The sequence below is a fragment of the Nannospalax galili genome, unplaced genomic scaffold (genome assembly GCF_000622305.1).
Source record: "Nannospalax galili isolate Female #2095 unplaced genomic scaffold, S.galili_v1.0 scaffold976, whole genome shotgun sequence".
In the NCBI taxonomy this organism is placed as follows: Eukaryota; Metazoa; Chordata; class Mammalia; order Rodentia; family Spalacidae; genus Nannospalax; species Nannospalax galili.
In genome coordinates, this window is record NW_008339381.1 from 125,949 (window position 1) to 139,444 (window position 13,496).

The following is a 13,496-nucleotide window of genomic DNA, read 5'->3' on the forward strand; positions in this document are numbered from 1 at the left end:
GCCCCGCGCCGGGCTTCCCCAGCCACCGCTGCTCCGCCGCTTTAACCCCTTCCTGCCCCGCCCCGCGCCCGCGGGAGGGCCCAGGCCCCGGGCCCGTGGTGCCACCTGGCGGTCACCTGCCGCGGGCGTCCCCGGTACCGCACGCCCCCTGGTCCCCGCGCCCCGCGCCGGGCGGCTCCCTGGCAACTCCCATTGCCTGCAGCCCAGCTCAGGAAGAAAGCTGGAGGCCTCCGGGTCAGCTGGAGGTCTAGGTGTGACCTCTCGGCCGCGGCTGTCCACGCCTGCCCCCCAGGGCAGATCTGACCCCCAGCCCTAGAGGTAACAGAATCCCTAAACCTGAAGTGACAGCAGAAGGCCCAGGTGCCAAGATTCAATTGTGTTTGCATAGCATTAAGCAAGTAGGTGTACGGAGGACATTTTCGTTGATTGAGGCCCTGGGTGATTTTTTTTTTTTCTGCCCCCTGCCCCACTTTGGTTGTTTTGCTTTTTGTCTTGTTAAAGAAAAATATTAAATGACCTGTGTTAAAGAACCACAACCGGGAAGACTTTATTCAGCACTATTGCAGGAGATCTAGGGACTGCACAATGGGATTGTGCGAGAGGAGACCTAATTGTGCTCAACTCAGACAGAGCACGGACCAAAGGGCATTTATAACCCAGGAGCAGTGGGAGTCAGTGGATTAAACATTACCAAAAGGAAAGGTTAGGGGTAGGGGTCTGACTAAAATTACCTAACAGGATTCTTATTGAAGGCAGTCCAGGGTGAACAGACATCACCTAGGGGGCTGAAAAACGTGGTGAATCCTGATCAGATACCCAGGGTGGGAGAGGGGGCTTGCTAAATCTAGATTTTACAAGAAGGGAAAGGGTGAACCCAGTTTTAGAGGCTGATTTTTAGTTAAGCAAAGAATCTTTGTCAAATCTTTGATATAAGAGATAGAATCAGGTTTAGCATTGTGGCAAATGCCTTTAATACCAGCACTCAGGAGACTGAGGCAGGAGGATTTCCAGTTCAAGATCAGGCTGGGGTGCATAGTGAGATTTTGTCTCCAAACAATGACAACAAAGGTAGAGATCCTATTCCCATTTACAGATGAGGGTAGAAGGGCTAAAGAACCTGGCCCAGAGTGCACAGCTGGTCAGTGGCCGTGATGGTTAATTTTAATTGTGAACATGACATAATCTAGAATCACCTGGGAAGGGAGTCTCAAGGCAGGATTGTTTAGGTTGCCCTGTGAGCATGTCTATAGGAGGTTATCTTTATTATGTTCACTGAGGTGGGAGGACCTGTCCACTGTGGGTGGCACCACCCCCTAGGCAGGGGGTCCTGAATTGCACAGGAGCGGAGAAATGAGCTGGGCACCAGCATGCATGCATGCATCGCTCTCTGTTCCTACTTATGGGTGTGACATGACCAATGCCTTCAAGCTCCCACTGCTGTGACTTCCCTGTCATGATGGACTGTAATCTGGAACTGGGAGCTGAAAAAAACTCCTTCTCTAACTGCTGTTGTCTGGGTATTTTATCACAGCAACCAGAAAAGAAACCAACAGAGTGGTAAAGCCAACATTCTAATAGTTTGGCTCCAAAGTTGAAGCTCTTTGCCCAAATATCCAGACTCCCCCTAGCCTAGGCATGCTCCCATCTGCACCGCAAATTCCCTTCCGGCAACCACTGCCTGTATGTTCTTCCATAGGACCCTCATGCCCACCCATTTCTTTCTACTCGTTCATGATGAGTCACCATGCTTGGGACACAGGCTCTGAGGAAATCTACTCCAGACTCTGAGGAAATCTGCTCTAGACTCCTCATGTGCCCAGAACTGTTTCCAGAACAGGAGGCCAGAGAGGCTCATTACTGCCATTTTATTAATTGAGCATTAAGATGATGACAGGCACTGTACCAAAAGGAGAAGGAAGGATGATGCTTTCCCAGTTGGCTTATCCTAAACAAATTATTGTGATACACAATAAAAAGGAGAAGGTGGAGAGGCCCTTGTGGATTTTATAGCACCCCTGGGACTCTATACAATTTGTATAAACAGATGGCAGGTAATTAGGAAGACAGAAAGAAACCCTGATATTAGGGACAGGTTGAGTGCCTCCTTTTTACTAATGACAGCATTAGAGCCACCTTGCTGTCATTCCAGGGACATCTCCCAGCCAGGACAGGGAAATGAAAAGTATGCTAAGTCCCCAACTTCTACTAGGGTGCCAGCCCATGGGAACACAGAGTTCCAGACCAGCTAGATGGCTTTATGAAGCAGCATTGCCCTCAAGGGTCAGGTCACTTTCTTCAAGTAGAAACTGCTTCTAATGGGAGTGGTTAGAATGAAGCCCCTTCCAGAGTTGAACCAGCATTAAAAAAAAAAAAAATCTTTGAGGGCTGGAGAGATAGCTCATTGGGTGAAATGCTTGCTAAGAAAGCACAAGGACCCGGCTTTGAATCTCCGGAACCCATCTAAAAGTTGGACTGGACAGCATGTGTCTGTAATCCTAGCGCTCCTAAGGAAAGATGGAAGGGGAGACAACAGAGGCCCCAGACGCCCATGGGCCAGCTCCTCTGGCATTTATGGGGACAAAAAAAAAAAAAAAAAGAAAAAGAGAGAGAGACCAAAAAGGTGGAAGGCTAGGACCCACATCCAAGGTTGTTCTTTGACCTTCACATGCACACCATGGCATATGTGCCCCTACACTCACATATGTGCACATGCATACATATACATGTCACACAGATACACACATAAATAAAAATTTAAAAATCTTTGAGGAATTCCTAGTATTTGGGGAGTCCTTGTATGTACACGTGTATATGCATTCATGATCCTGTATATACTGGTGTGCTGGTTCATCTTGCTTTTTGAGACAGGATCTCATTTTTACCTGGAACTCTCCTATTTGCCTAAGCTGACTGGCCAGCAAGCCTCAGAAATCTGTCTCTGCCTCCCCCAGTGCACACCACCACATTCACCTTTTGCAGGTGAATTCTGGGATTTGAGTTCGTGGCAATCACTTTGCCAACTGGCAAAACCATTTCCCCAGCCCTGAGAGTTCTTAATAAATGCCAGTCACTGGACTAGAGCATTGCCTAATAACAACTTCCTTGGCTGATATTTCTGTTTTTTTCAGATCAAAAAGTCAAGATTTAGTGACATTAGATAGTTAATCCCAAATATACAGGTTTGATGGTAGCAAGCTCAAATTTCCTATACCATATCACCTCTGAAAATAACCTCCAGCAATGTCCAAATCGTTTTTTTTTCACTTTTTTTTTATTAGAAGAAGCATTTAACAATTCAGACCCAGTGAAGTCTGAATCAAGTTCAGTGTGGTATCAATGTGGGTTTCTGGGCTTTGATAGTATATTACAGTTCTATAAGATGTTACAATTGGGGGCAGCTGTGGGAATGATATATAGGACCCTTGGTTAGTTTCTAATGAATTTGTCATGATTTCAAATAAAGTTTTCAAGAGTAAACACATCTGTTCTATGTCATTTTTCTAAGCCTCATTGTTCACTCAGACCATAATTCAACTATATAATTCTAGAAGGGAGCAAGAAGTCTTCATAAAGCCTATATCAAGTTTGAGTCACAATCCTAACTATAGACATTTGAGTGTGATGGTTGTTGTTGTTGTTGTTGTTATGTAACAAAACTTTTGTGTACAGCCTGACCTTTTAAGAGACGCTTATGTACCTTCATAGCAACAACAAGGCTTACATAATTTTGGAATCATATACAGTTTCTGAATCATATATAAACAGTTTCTGAACTACCACCCCATTCTATTTTGCAAATGCCTCTGCAAAACAGAAAGGTTAAATCAGTTGCAGAGTACATGCTGGAAGCTGTGCCCAAGCCCAGAAAAATGCCAGCCTGGAGGAGTGTTCTCTCGTCTCGCGGTTGTTTCCCAGTCACTTGGGTTAAAGCAGCACAAATTCTGCTACATTGCACAAGCAAATATATTTTCGAATCATGTACCCAGAATTATGTAAGAATTAAATAATCACACTTACCCTTTACTGGAATACAAGAAATTGGTTTACCTTTTTCTTATGTTCCGATCATCAGACACCCACGCAGCAACTGCAGTGGGAAAAAATTACTTGACAGGGAGTGTTTGCTGAACAATGGAAGTCAGGAGTGTTCTTTCCTTTTGGAACTTTTCCTGTTGCTTTTATTAAAACCTCTCATTGTTTGAGTAGAAATGGTTTATGACTGCACCGACTTAGATGGCTTAGAAGTCACTTGACTGTGCAGCATTTTATTTCAGTGTTTGAAACTGGTGCCAACATAAAGCAAGCCACATGCCTTTCCTGTCCAAAGTTTCTAGAGACCTTGATTTCAGGACTCTGTGTCAAGGTTTCTTAGCTTCAGATTATTTGTTCTGTTGAGTGCTTTCCTGGTGTTGGTGACTCGGTGGAATTTTACTTGTCTGAGTTTACATCCAGAGTCATTGTCCTTTTCCTCTTTGACTTCCCAGTTCCTGCCTTGAATCACCCCCCACTCCCTCCTGCTCCCACATCCCATGCCACCGCCCCACCCCGCCCCTAGTCAGAACTACTAGTTAACAGCAAACTTGTTGTGAGGATTGCAGAGGTCAGGAAATATGGCATGGAGGACTACTGTTTGCTGGAGCTTTTATTACAGTTTAGATTAAGTGTATCCAAGGATAGAAATTCTAAGGGCTTAGCATTTCAGTCTGAATTCCTTTGCATCCATTGAAAGTGTGTGTTGGGGGTGGTATCTAGGGACTGGGAGGCTAAAGATATAGTGCAGTTGGTAGAATGCTTGCCTAGCATGCAGTAAGCCCTGGGTTTCATCCCTAACACTGCATAAAATGATGTGGTGGTGCATGCTTGTAATACTAACACTTGGGAGGTATTAAGCGTTCAAAAGGTATCAAGGCAGGAGGATCAAGAGTTCAAGGTCATCTTTGGTGGCATGGTGAGTTTCAGGTGAGTCTGGGTTATAAGAGACCATCTATCAAAAATAATAAATAATAAAAATTTTAAAATAAGGAAATTACTGTTGAGGGATTTTAAAGTAAGGAACTTCCTGTTGAAAGATTTCCAAACTTTGTCCTCTTATGTGGGACTCGGCATCCATATTTAAGCTCTGTGTTTTTCTTTTATGTTTGTTTGGTTTTCTTTTTGAGATAGGGTCTCCTTGTGACCCCAGCTGGCCTGAAACTCACTATGTAGACCAGGCTGGCCCTGATTGCAGAGAGATCCACCAGCCTCTGCTTCTCAAGTACTAGGCATGCAACACCACACCCCACAAACCCTGTTGCTTTCTAACAAAGCCTTTCCTTCTAAGACAACTGATAATTTACCTTCCTTCAGTAGTGTCCCAGCCAGGAGAGAATCTTATCCAGGAAAGAATCCAGCGTGTGTGATGGCAGCTTTGTGGGAGAAGTTGCAGCTGTACCTAAGCCGGCAGAAGGAATCTCTGCTCATGTGCCTACAAGTCCCTGTATTACTCTTCTCCTTCATGTGCCCTGTAGTGACTAAGGCGTCTGGGACACTTCCCAGGCCCTTGATCAATAGGTTTTGCGGTTGGGAAGAGTGTTCAGGGCTAGTGGCCAATGGAGACTCAAATTACTCTGCAGTTCTTTTTCAGGCCAATGCTCCCTTTGGGTTAGTCGGTTCCATTAGAGCACGAGGGGGCTCCAGTTCTCTTCTTTGCTGGCCTCAAACAAGGGAGAACAAGAACATTTTAACTGGTAGATGTCTGTGTGTGACTCTGGATCTGTCTTTGGAGATAGAAGGGCAGTCAAGCAAGCAGGCAATTGCAAGTTTGGCTCTTCTTCTAAAAAAATGAAAAGAGGGGGAGAAAGCTTAGTAACGATAGCCAAGAGATAGGAGCACCCTAAGTGCCCCTCAGCTGATGAGTGGTGAACAAAATGTGGTGTATTTACACAATGGAGTTCTAGTCAGCAGTAAAGAAAGATGCAATAATGAAATTTGCAGGTAAATGGATGGATCTAGAAACTGTTATACTATGAAGTACACAGACTCAGAAAAACAAACAATGTATGTTCTCCCTCATTTGTGGATCCTAGCACCAAATCCTTTTAGATTCCATGTTCTTTTTTTTTTTCTTTCAAATCTATTTATTTAAATTAAAAGTCAAAATTGTACACATTTATCATTCAGGTGCTCAACATGTTTTTCCCATTTTCTTTATTTTCCTTTCTTTTTTCTTTTTTAATAAGATGACGCCGTACAGCAGTCTCTTCTGTGTGAAATAATTACCACCATTTCAACTTCAGCTGAGACTGCTTGCTAATAAACATCGTCACAATTGGGCTTATTGACAGTTGTGCTCCTTCATTAAAGGAGGGGCAAGCAGGGTCATTGGACCCTCACCGGATTATCTAGCCACTCTTCCCAGCCAACTGTAATTTGGCCCTAATCACACGTGGTCTCCCGGATTTGGGGAGGACTAAAGTATATAATCTAGGGAAGACTAGGAAGACAAGGCTTGATCCATGCTGGGTAAAGGCTTTCTAGTGTGCATACCCCCAGGTCACTCACACACCTCAGCAACCCCTCAGTTATATCTGTATGCAAGCTCAGGAAATTCATTGGTTCCCCAGGAAAACTTTAATCAAACATTGGTTTGACACTAGAGCCTTAAAGGGGGATAAGCATTGCTTAATATCCCCAGGAAAAGAATTCTCACAACAGATGGAAATTTTATTTGTTAATGTTATTGTGTCTCATTAAAAAAAGAAAATGAGAATGTAAAAAATGTTAAAAGGATATGAGAATGGAGATATTTTCCAAAATAGCAACGAACTTGCTTTGTAAGCATGGGAACCTGAGTTTGAGCCCCAGAATCCGTGTAAAAAGAAAGCTGAGCATGCTGATGCAGGCTTGTAATAACAGCACTGGGGAGGTAGAACTAGGCCGATCCCCGGGCCTTGCTGTGCTGCCCAGTCTAGTCTATTTGGTGAATTCCAGGCCTATGAGAAACATTGTCTGGGAAAACGAGGTGAATGGAGCCTAAGGAGTAACAGCTGAGGTTGTCTTCTGTCCTCCGTATGTTCATGTACACACATGCATGCCTGCACGCACAGGTGCTCCTGCGTACACACAAACATGTGCTTCTGTGCATACACACATACACACCACCACCAACAACAAAACTTAAAGAATTAGAGGAAAGAGGGAAAAATGGCGATGGTCATCACATGGATGGAACTCGTATGATTGATTCTCTACCCACAGGAGTAATGCTTTACTGTACCAAAGTCCCTAAATCTTCAGTTTCAGTTTTTGAGTGACCCTCGCTCTTTTCCTTCCTTTTCGGTTCCTGTTTTATTTTGAGACTATCCACTCAAAGCAACCCACTATTAGAACTTTTGCTTAAAGCCCTGGTCCTATTTGATTATTAAGCAAAATGTCCTCAACATTAGAGGAATTAATTGGAGAAGTGGGTAAAGAGGTGATTGGGAGGGAAGACAGATATGGAGCATTTAGATGCATTGGCTTTTAACACAATGGCCATCAGAGAGATCTTTTTTTTTCTCTGGACACTGAAGGGTTTGGATGGACTCGACTGGCCTAGAACCTTTGAAATTGCTCTAAGGAGTATCACCAAGAGTGCTTTTATGACTGACTTTCTCTCCTGTCGTCTTTTTCTTGAGACTAAGACTTTAGTGGATGAAAGGAACTTCACTGACATTTATCTTAAACTTTTATGAAAACCTTAGTTGAAATTTTATAGTTGTATTTTTCTAAACTCTTCAAGTGAGCCAAGATAGAGACTACCAAAATAGCAGTAAACAAACAAACAAACAAATAAATAAAATAGACCCAAACTGTTTTCCTGCTTGGAAAATACTAGGTTACAAAAAAAAAAGAGGAGGAGGAGGAAATATTCTTCTACTTTTTTTTGCTTAACTTTATTTATTTATTTATTTATTTATTTATTTTATGTGTATGAGTGTTTTGCCTGAATGTAAGTGTTGTGCAATGCCCAAGGATACCAGAAGAGGAGGTCAGATCCCCTGAAACTGGATTTATGAATGGTTGTTAGCTGCCACGTGGGGGCTGGGAACCAAACCCAGGTCCTCTGAGAGAGCAGCCACTCTTAGCCACTAAGCCATTTCCCCAGCCCCTCATTCCTCTATAATTCTTGAGAGGTCTGATTTCATATACTAACATGAGTTTTACAAATGAAATGGGTTTTAGGTCTCACATGTATTATTGAAAATCAGTGGCATTTCTCATGGAATGTTCTACATTCTGGTTGTGAATACCTCTGTCCAAAAAAGTGCCTGAACGCAGAAAGCTACTCAAACCCGATAGATAACCTCTGCTAAAGGACACGGTATGCTCAGGTGTCCTGGGGTAGGTCAAGGAAACAAAGTCCTTCCTGTAGGGACATGTGGCTTCCGCGCACTAAGGGTCTTTGAGTGATTGGAAATGAAGGTGAAAGCAACAGAATTAAAACTCTGAACACAGTTTTGAGCCTCTATCAGGAAGGGCTTACATGGTGAAGACACCTTCCCAGCTCGTTGTTTGTTTTTGCTGCTGTTGGAGACAGGGTCTTCTATATAGCTAAGGGTGATCCTGAACTCTTGATCTTCCTGCCTCAGTCTCCCAACTAGAATTACTGATGCACTACCATGCCAGGCTCTCCCTCGCAGCTTGAGCAGACATTCTATAGGGAGTGAGGTGCTTCCAAAATCCATGGAAAAACCTTCAAGAGCAGTTCTACCTCCCAGGCAGCTGCTCCTCTGTCTCAGTCAGGAAAGCAAGGAAGCCTCATCGTGCTACTAGGGTTGATTTAGAAAAGTGTTCTGTCACTGAGCCCAAAGATCAGAGAGTGAAATTTCTTCCACCCTACCTGCCAGTGACTAGCTTCAGGAGAGCTGCTCCTATAGAAAAGTTCAGCTTGCCCAACCCATGTCAGTCTGCAGCAGGGGCTTCCAAATCTCCACCAAGAGCATCTGCTTCACAGAACTTAATTCCTATCCAGAAGCTTTGCTTGGGAGGATGTCTGAAAATGTTATTAGGAAAAGAACAAATCACTCTAACTTCTGGAGCATGAGCTGGCCCAGAGGAAGAGGCACAGATGCGTGCCAGCTTAGCCCATCACCACAGAGCCCTGAGCCTAGGTGTCATGCCAGCCCTAAGCTCCAGGATGACTACCAGTATTCAGTCGCCCTTTCACAATGGCTCTGGAATGTTTTTTGTATTTCTGATTGTGAAATGCAAGGACGATTATCACAGAATGCTGGAATTCAGAGACTTGAAAGGCATGGTCCCTCTCCACTATTTCATAGATCAGAAGCTTTTAGCAGAGTGATGGGACTGGCTACCAGGCCTGTGACACAGGCTACCTTGCAGACAGGTGGGAAGGGATCTTCTAGAGTGTGCCTAGGAGCACTGCACGACACAGATGCACTCACATACATGCAGGCAATACACTCATATACATAAACTAAAAATAATAGATAAAAAATATTCAAAACATCAGCTCCTTGAGAATAGGGCTTTGGACAGCACCAAGAAAAAGAAATGGCACAAAGCGGAGTTTCAGAAACTATTAGTCACTGGGGAGATGGCTCAGTGGTAGAGTTCTTGTCTAGTATGCTGGTGGCCCTAGGTTCAGTCTCCAAAACTGCAATAAAGCAAAAACATAAATTATGAGCTGAAGTAGAAAATCTCATTTACCTTGGAGAAGTATGTCCTTCCACTTTCCCCAAGTATACCACAATCCTGCTAAATCTTGGATAAATAAATGAATTGGCAAGTCTTTATTGCGTTCTCAACATGGGCTGAAAGTTAAAGCCAAGACCGCACCCTCAGCTTGAGCCCACCCCACCTTTCTGAACTCCCATTTCATTGCTCCACATCAGAGACCCCACCTCAGCCAGGCAGGTGCCACTCCTTCCGTCCTGAGCTGAACTTGAGGCTCCCTGTATTGGGGTCCTTTTTGAGGTTCTTTTCTGGGCGTGCTTTCCCTGATCCTTCTTGTCCTTCAGGTCTGTTCTGTGATCAAAGTAGTTCTCCAAGCACTCGGGGAGGTAAACTCCATCATCTACTTTAGCTACCTAGCAGAAAAGAAAGCCAGATTATAAACTGAGTTGGGCTCACTATGCCCTGCAGTCTGCCTCCAATGCACAAGGTCGTAACATTTGGCACTATATCTGGGACACTTGTGGAAACTTTTGACCTCAGAAAGTACACTTTTCTTAGGTTCTAATGTCAGTATTTAGAGTAAAAATTTATATACACACTTTCTTCTCTTGGTACCCCAGACCTCTGGACTACCCTCATGGCCCAGACTCCCCACTACTTCCTTATCATTTGCACCCAAACCAACCCAATTCCTCAGTCTAGTCCCCTGGAGCCCTCAAAGCCTGTCCCCTCCTCTACATCACCTATGCATTCCTGAGACCAGTCGTCATCCCTGACTGGCCCAAACCCCAACTTTCCTGAGGCCAGCATCTTTCCTGGGTGAGTTTGACCACACCCACTGCACCTTGACTCCCACAACTTCATTCACCCTCCCAGCTAAGCTACCCCACCCCATCTCACCTCCTAGCGTGGGCACTGGCCCATTTCTTCTCTTGGTACTCCAGACCTCTGTACTACCCTCTTGGCCCAGACTCCCCACTGCTTCCTGATCCTTTGCACCCAGACCAACCCAGTTCCTCAGTCTGGTCCCCAGGAACCTTCAGGGCCTGTCCCCTCCCCCACCTTGCCTTTGCACACCCGAGACCAGCCTTCATCCCTGGCTGTTCTGCCCCAACTTGAATTCCTGAGACCAGCCTCCTTCCCTGACTACCCAAATGTCCTGAATCCTACCTCTACCTAGCAATCCTCCAAAATTGTACTGTGCTTGCCTACTAAAGAGATCCAGACTTTAGGAGAAAGAGAGCAACTGATCCTCACCCAACTTGGGCTTCTGTCAGAACTCCCAAGCAGCAGAACTGCTGGGAGTTCTGGTCCCTCCAATATAAAATTAAAAGAGAGAACCTGAAGCCTAAACCTACCAGCTTTTCATGCCCAGCAAATAAACCACGAAGGCACATAAAGTTTACAAACAGAAGCAGACCTAAACTCAACAAAGGAAGGCTTGAGTCTCACTCAAGAATCAGAAATTACAGCCGGGTATGGTGGCCCACACCTTTAATCCCAGCACTTGGGAGGCAGAGGCAGGTAAACCTCTGTGAGTTCAAGGCCAGCCTGGTTTGGATAGTGAGTTCCAGGCCAGCTGGGGATACAGGGAGACCCTGTCTCAAAGAAGACCAAAAAAAAAAAAATCAGAAACTATAAGAGAAAAGAAATCCACATGTCAAAGTCACAGCAAAAACATAATAATATGAAAAACCCAAATAATATATCCCCACCAAGTACCAACAGTCCTGTAGAGGAGTGCAATGAAAACCCCCTAGAGATAACACAGGACATGGAATTAAAAAGAACAATTTATAAATGTGATAAAAGAAGTCAATGAATTTAACAAACACACAAATCAAAGAACTGAAAGAAGATAGAGATAAATGTCTGAATGAATTCAGAAGTTAGGAATACTGACAAATAGGCTGAAATGAAGAAGGAAGTGAAACACTCAGTAAACCAATTAGAAATGACAGGAGAAAGCCTCACCAATAGGATGAATGAAATGGAAAACAGAATATCAAGACTGAAAGAAGAAGTGGACAAATTAGACTACTCAAGCAAAGATTATGAAAAATTTAAGAAAACACAAGAATGGAATATACAGGAATTGTGTGACACCATAAAAAGACCAAACCCAAACATTACAGGCATAGAGGAAGGAGAAGAATCTCAAGATAATGGTGTGGACCAGATCTTCAACAAGATTGTAGAAGAAAATTTCCCAAAATTAAAAAATGGCATGCCCATACAAATACAAGAAGCACATAGAACACCAAATAGACAGGACCAGAAAAGAAACTCTCCACGGCACATCATAGTAAAAACACTAAGTGTACAGAACAAAGAGAGACTACTGAAAGTTTCAAAAGAAAAACAACAAGTCACATATAAAGGAAAACCCATTAGAATTATAGCTGACTTTTCAGTGCAAACTATGAAAGCCAGAAGAGTCTGGACCAAAGTATTTCCAGTTCTAAATGACCACAGATGCCAACCCAGACTACTTTACCCAGTTAAAATGTCTATTATAATAGAAGGGGAAAGAAAAATCTTTCATGACATAAATAGGCTGAAAGAATTCATGCCCACAAAACCAGCTCTTCAGAGAGTTCTTGAAGCAATACAAAGAGCTAAAGAAAGGAATGACTATACCCATGGGGTAACAGAAAGAAACTTAATGAAAGCATAACTGTGGAAACACACAGTTACACCAAGAATGGGAACAGAAATCAAAGCAAAAGGAATCAATACATCTCTTTCATTTATAACTTTAAATATCAATGGACTGAACTCCCCAGTCAAAAGACACAGATGAGGTGAATAGATTAAGAAACAAAACCCATCTTTTTGTTGTCTGCAAGAAACTCATCTCCCTTTCAAGGACAGGCACTATCATAAGGTGAAAGGATGGAAAAAAATGTTCCAAGGGAATGGTACTAAGAAAAAAGCAGGAGTTGCAATTCTAATATCTGACAAAATAGAGTTTGAACTAAAATTAATCAGAAGAGATAAAGAGGGCCACTTCATTCTGATCAAAGGAACAATTGACTAAGAAGATATTACAATCATGAACATATATTCTCCAAACTCTAGTGCTCCTAACTTCATTAGAAGCAGTACTACAGGACTTTAAGACCCAGATTAATCCCAACTCATTAATAGTAGGGGACTTCAACACCCCGTTGTCTCCATTATAGAGGTCAATAGGACAGAGAATTAACAGAGAGACATCTGAATTAAACAATATGATACATCAAATGGACCTAAAAGACATGTGCTGAATATTCCACCCAAGCACCAAAGAATATACTTGCTATTCAGCATCCCATGGAACTTTCTCCAAAATTGACCACATACTGGGGTACAAAACAAGCCTCAGCAAATACAAAAGGATTGAAATAATTCCATGCATTCTATCAGACCACAATGCAATAAAGCTTACAATCAACACCAGAAGAAGCCCTAATCACCACATGAACACATGGAGATCAAACAACACATTTCTGAATGATGAATGGGTCAAAGGAGAAATTAAGAAAGAAATAAAAATATTCCGGCAACCAAATGAAAAGGACAATAGAACACAACAAAATCTCTGTGACACATTGAAAGTAGTCCTTAGAGGGAATTTTATAGCTCCAAGTGCCTACATTAAAAAATCAGAAAGAACACAAATAAATGGCTTAACATTGCAACTCAAGACACTTGAAAAGCAACAACAAATGAAACCCAAACCCAGCAAACAAGAAGAAATAACAAAAATCAGAGCAGAAATTATTGAAATTAATTTCTTAATGAAAGAGCATCTCCAAATCAACAAAATCAGAGATGAAAGGGAAACATCACAACAC